At 36.2% G+C, this 6589-nt stretch overlaps 1 pseudogene; it reads left to right on the top strand.

The window, feature by feature from the left end:
• The first annotated feature begins 528 nt into the window (after positions 1 to 528).
• On the top strand, positions 529 to 5672 carry LOC120159356 (annotated as a pseudogene).
• The last annotated feature ends 917 nt before the right edge of the window (positions 5673 to 6589 follow it).

Below are 6589 nucleotides of genomic sequence, written 5' to 3'. Positions count from 1 at the left end.
TTACAGAATCATACATAAAAATTGAATATTGAGAGTTAGAAAAAAAATAAAAAGGCTTAATTATAAAATAAGTTTCCAAATTATACCATTTTTCTAAATAGGTGTCCAAATTTTTTTGAATCATCAAGGTTCCTAACGTTACAAACGATACAACTTTAGGTGTTCGAGCATTAATGACTGTTAAATTTATCCATTAAGTAATATGTGTCATGTTCTGGTAAATTTAAAAAAAATTATTTAGAATAAAAAATAAAATTATATTTTTAAAAAATCCAAAAATTTTGAAAAACTTAAAAAAAACTTCAAAATTTTAAATATTCCAATTGCAATCCATAAATCCAAGCCGGTCATCATCGTTCGACATCGATCTGAACTCCACTAGAACCTCTATCCTATGACAAGCTAAACTCGTCCATAAATATCGTGTCTCCGACAAAGCAAACGAAAAAATTGTGACCCAAAACTGTATTTCTGGCGAACTCAAACCCCATAAATTCTTGACAACCAGGCGATCCAACACCGCGCACAATGACAAGGGAGATGACTATGGATCAGGGAGATGACAAGGACGGCGTTGACGACGACGATTATGGGTTACAAAGGAAGTTAGGGATAGAGATTTGGGTTTTTTTTTTAATTTTTTTAAAAAATAAGATTTTTTTATAAATAATAATTTTTAATTTTTTAAGTTCAAGATTACCAGAGTATGATATGTGTCACTTAACAAAAAATTTTAACGGTCGTTACGTCCCAAACATCTAAAATTATAACATTTACAACATTAAACACCTGAATAATTAAAAAAAAGTTTAAACACCTATATAAAAAAAATATAATTTTAACAATTATTTTATAATTAAGCCTAAAAATAAATTTAATGAGAAAAGAAAAACAGTCAAAGTTGACTGAGAAAGAAATGTAGTTTAACCTGTAAATAAATAAAAATGAAGAATAAAATGAGAAGAACCACCTTTACTCCCTCCCACCTTTTTGGAAGCTTCCATGGAGCCTCCGTCCAATTTAAAGTCTTCCTTTGACCGGTCTCAATGAAAGTGAAAACTGTGGCGTGCTTTCAGCCCTTTTTATCAAAGGTTTATACTTGGCTCTTGTGAATGAGTTTTAGATCATAATAACTTGGTTTTGTTTTTGTTCTTGTTTCCAGGTCGATTCCTCGGCGCAGGTATATTGCCTCTGAGGGTCTCAATGATGTTGATAAGCCTTCGCCGAAACCTCTCATCATCTCAAGCTCTGAATCGAATACTCAAAATCATAGCGTTCTCAAAGGGTCAAATCTTAGAAATCTGGACTTACGAACGAATTGTGCGGTGGGGGTTTGCACTTCCCCTGAAAATGTTGCGGAATCTCATTATTCACATGCGGCGGAGGAGAAGCTTGGGGTCCTACTTTTGAACCTTGGAGGTCCGGAAACTCTTAACGATGTTCAACCCTTTTTGTATAACTTGTTTGCTGATCCTGTACGTTGGTCTTCTTGCTCCTTTTATATGTTATTTGTGTAAATATTTCTGGGTTTAAGTTAATGTTTCAATGCTGTGCCGGTGGTGATAGTGTTTGTTTGTTTGTTTAGGATTTTATACGGCTGCCACGGCTGTTAAGGTTTCTTCAACAACCATTGGCAAAGTTGATATCCGTTCTCCGAGCTCCCAAGAGCAAAGAAGGGTATGCTTCCATTGGTGGCGGTTCGCCTTTAGGCAAAATAACTGATGAGCAGGTAAAAATAAAATCCCTTTTGCTGTAGAAATTGTCATGTTACTTTCTTCTAGGCTAGTTTTGTATAGAACTGGATCAATTGTCCTTGTTTTGTAAGGATATTTAATATAGTGAAGGATGCTATTGTTTCATGGTTATGGTAAGCTTTTTTTGTTTGCTTTGGGTAAGTGTATTTATAGCTTGAAGGATATGTTGCAGGCCAATGCGTTTAGCTTGAAGCTTTTGTTTTTTTCTATGGATATTTTTTCTGAAGTGAACCATGTTTTCAATTTGTGCTTCATGGTCAAGCTTTTGTTTTTCGCATTTGATTAGTGTATTTATAGCTTGAAGAATTTATTGCAGGCGGATGCTCTTAGAGTGGCTTTGGAGGCTAAGAATGTACATGCCAATGTATATGTTGGAATGCGATATTGGTTCCCATTCACTGAGGAGGCAATTGAACAGGTTTGGGGATTTGATAGCCATTCAAAGTTGCATGGTTTTTAGTTTCTTCAGAACTATTGATGAATTTATCCAGGAATGATCCATTGCTATTTCTTTAGGTGATAGTTAAGGCGTATTGTTAGGTTGATCAAATCGTTTCATATGGGATAAATGTAGTATTTTTCTTCAAGTATATCCACATCTGATGCAACACTTGATATGGATATGGGATGACCCTTCAAAGATCAACCAAGGTACACCGAAAAATGTTTTTGAAAAATTAGACATACCCATATCCGTTACTCACACTTGAGTTTGAGTAAATATTTGAAGACAGTGACATGCCTTTATGCAAGTTCTTGGCTTTAGATGACTATGGAATCATAATTCATCAACTTGAAGTTAAACCTCTCATTTCAATAAGGAACTGTCCGTTTTAAAAATGAATGATCTATCTCCAAAGTGCATTGAGTATATATTGCTTAGCCTCTATTTTATGGAACAGATTAAACGCGACAGAATAACAAAGCTTGTCGTGCTGCCACTATATCCTCAGTTCTCCATCTCCACAACTGGGTCCAGCATCCGAGTTCTTCAGCGTATATTCAAGTAGGTTTTTGTAATTTGTTTTGCACTAAACTATCCATTCGTGATCTCCTTCATAAATGGCTGTGGGTTTAAATTTCAGGGAAGATGCATATTTATCAAGACTGCCTGTTTGTGTCATTCGTTCATGGTATCAACGACAAGGTTATATTCAGTCTATGGCCGACTTGATTGAGAAAGAATTGGGTCAATTTGCAAAGCCAGAAGAGGTTGGCTTGGTTACTTTGTGCACTTTCTGATGAACAAATTCATTAATTATAATTTGATAGTCTCGAATTATGGTCATTTGATAGACTTCATTGCAATTCTAATAATCCTTCAAACTTCAGGTCATGATATTTTTTAGTGCCCATGGGGTACCTGTTAGTTATGTTGAGGATGCTGGGGATCCTTACAAAGATCAAATGGAGGACTGCATCTACTTAATTATGCAAGAGCTGAAAGCTTGAGGGATTGGAAACGATCATACCCTTGCTTACCAGGTTGATTTAAAAACCAGGTTTCCGCTTTCACTTCGAAAACTCGTAATTACTATTATGCTCAAACTTAATTCTTTATGCTAATCTTCCAGACTCGAGTTGGACCTGTCCAATGGCTGAAGCCCTACACCGATGAAGTTCTTGTCGAGATTGGCCAGAAAGGAGTGAAGAGTCTTCTAGTCGTCCCAATAAGGTACATTGTTCGGTTCAAAGATTATGTTCTAAATGTTTGCTTCAAATGCTCGCTTGTGTAGTAAAATTAACTTCAGTTCCTTCTCAAATCTAGCTTTGTCAGTAAGCACATAGAAACACTAGAAGAGATTGAAATGGAATATAAACATTTAGCTCTGGAATCCGGCATAGAGAATTGGTGCCATGTTCCTGCTCTAGTTTGCAACTCTTTGTTCATCACTGACCTAGCTGATGCTGTAGTCAAAGCTCTACCATCAGAAAAAGCCCTTTCAACCTCAACAGAAGTTGCTGAAGAGACTGAATACGACCCCTTTAGTTCCGCTGTCAAACTGTTCTTCGGTTCGATCTTGGCATTCATTTTGCTGTTGACACCAAGGGTGGTACTTGCATTTAGGAATGACCTCTTTTAATGAAGATTAAAAGAAGCTTATGTTCGTCGAGATTACCTGTTCAACACTCCCAAGGAGTTTTCTTGTTGGTTGGTACGTCCCTTGGATTTTGCCATACACACTGATCTGTGATTTATAACAGCAACTTGCTTTGAACCAGAAAGCTGTCTCAGTGATTTTGCCTTGTTGTAATACATATGGTATATATAGTTTATAGACATAAAATCAATGAAATGATCAAAAGTTCATTGCCATCCAAGATCTTCCAATGCATAGAATCTTAGATTCATAATCATATGTTAAAGAAACAGAAGAAAAATGAAAAAAAAACTGCACTTACAGGGACATTTTACAACACCCAAAATATCGGTTAGTGGCTTGCTTTGCAGTTAGCCTCTCTCATCAACCTCATAAATCATAATCATCTTATATCTTAAAAGTGAATTGTATGAACTGAGCATGAAACGAGAGAATCATGGATTGCTCAGTTTATTCTTTCGTTTAGTGTTTGTCGAGACGTTTTTCTGCCCGGCGACGGAGAGTGCAAATAGTACACCCAACGGTGTAACTAGTCTCGAAAAAGTAAGTGTTTATCCTCCTTGAATTAGATGAAACATCAAGTTGTAGAGTCGCCACCAATCTTTTAATTTGGTGAGATTGGTCACTAAAATATCATATTATTTTAATAAAAATTCCTAATAATAATAAAATAATACAACTCGGGTCTGCTAACCAGAAAAATAATGAGTTCGAGAGTCGATTATATATGGGAAATGATTAACATCCCTACAACGCCCAAAATTAGTACCGGTATTTATTAATTAATGTCTTTGCAATAACTTATAAATTTGTTTTCTAAATTAAATAACTTAATATAAATACTAAATATTTAATATTAATATTATTAATACTATTATAATATTTAATATTAAAACTATATAAATTATGTATGATAAAAGTATATTAATATTATTACTAATTTTATAATAATAAATAGTGATAAAAAATATAATATTAATTAACATAATTCAAAATAATACTAAAATTATGTACTAATTATGTAATTAATCCTAAATTAATATGGGATTAAAATAGAATTTATTAATATTTAAGGATTACATATATAATTTTGCCTAAAGTATATGTATTAATATAGTATGGACTACAACATAAATAAATAAAAGCAAAGACTAAATTAAAATACTCAAAACATGCTTATAATGACCAAATTATAAAGTCACAGAATTACAAGGACCTCGCGTGTAGTTTCCCCATACACACATTTACACACAGGTCTCTCCCCAAAATGACGTCGTTCGGGGAGAGATATAAATAGGCCGAATTAGGCCTAAAACTCCCAAAGCTTCTCATTTCTCTTCTTTGCTTCTCTCTCTAAAGAGAGAGAAGCTCTCACATCTCTCTAGAATTTCCTCACCAGAGGGAATTCGTCCCTGGCCGACAACCGATCAGCGCCGACCACCACCACCGGCCACCACCCACGGTGGCCGGATATCAACTAATTACACCAAATCACACCCCTTTTATCCTAAACACAAATCTAGCAACCTTTTTCCCCGAAACACTCTAAATCGCAGTAGATCTAAGGAAATATACCTTCGAAGTTCAACTTCTCCGGCGATGCTTGGGCTCTCCGACGATGGTAATGCTTCCTTCACTCTTTTCTCTCTATTTTCTGATTTTGGTTGTTGTGTATTGGGTGGTTACGTTTTCTTTGGCTTGCTTGCTCGTTGTTGTTTCATTTGCAGGTGTATCCCTATTTACAAGGGGTTTCGATGCTCTCTTTGGACCGGTTAAAAGACCGTACCCCGGTGAGTCACCGGAGCTATGGTGGTGACTCACCCTAGGGGTGGTGAGTTGTGCGGTGGAGAGGCTGAGTACATTAATTGCAACCAGATCTTACGAATCCCACGATGATATGGCACCATCGTGGCATGCACCGGTTGGAGAGCTCAGTGGCAGAGGCATCATCATCTCTATGGCGGCGGCGTAATAGCCCTAGGGTTTCAATGAGTACCCTAGGGTTTTGCTGGTTCATTGTTGGCCTTTTGATTTGCCTCTGATCCGACGGTGGAAACAAGCTAGCAGCTGCTGCTAGGTAAAAACCCTAACTGATGGAAGATTTGGGCCTTCCATCTTTGTCTTGATCGAAGGATTGAGGAAGCTGGCGGCGCTGGAGAATAATGTGCAAAACCCTAACTGAGTTGGGATCGCTTCTTAGCTTGTTGGGCTATTCCGGTCCAATTTGGGCCTGATTTGAGTCCGGTTGTAACATGGATTCTGGACTTTGTTTGTAATTGGGCCTTCGGGCTTTATAAATGTTTTCATTTGGACGGCCTATAATAAAATTATGATAATTTAATAAAAATAATAATATTAATAATAAAATATACATAAGGACTCGGACGAAAAAGACTGTCAACAACTACCCCTCTTTGCTTATTTTTGTGTTAACAAGAATAAAGCAAAGATAAAAAGACAAGAAGTTTTCATCGAGTGGCTTTTTTATTTGATAAAAAATTCATTCCACTACTCTTCCGTGAATATCAAACTTTTGATCTGATCTTGCTTCACTACTCCTTTTGTGAAGGCTGAATTTGCATTGCTTCACTACTCTCTTGTGAAGGCTTGATTGCATTGCTTGTTTCCACTACTCTTCCGTTGAGATTGGGTTGACTTGGAAAGAATCTGTTTCACTACTCTTCCGTGAAGATCATATTCAAGGTTGATTGCTTCCATTACTCTTCCGTGGAG

Source organism: Hibiscus syriacus, unplaced genomic scaffold (assembly GCF_006381635.1).
Source record: "Hibiscus syriacus cultivar Baekdansim isolate YM2019G1 unplaced genomic scaffold, ASM638163v2 tig00111358_pilon, whole genome shotgun sequence".
Classification (NCBI taxonomy): domain Eukaryota; kingdom Viridiplantae; phylum Streptophyta; class Magnoliopsida; order Malvales; family Malvaceae; genus Hibiscus; species Hibiscus syriacus.
This window is presented reverse-complemented; position numbering and strand designations above follow the sequence as displayed.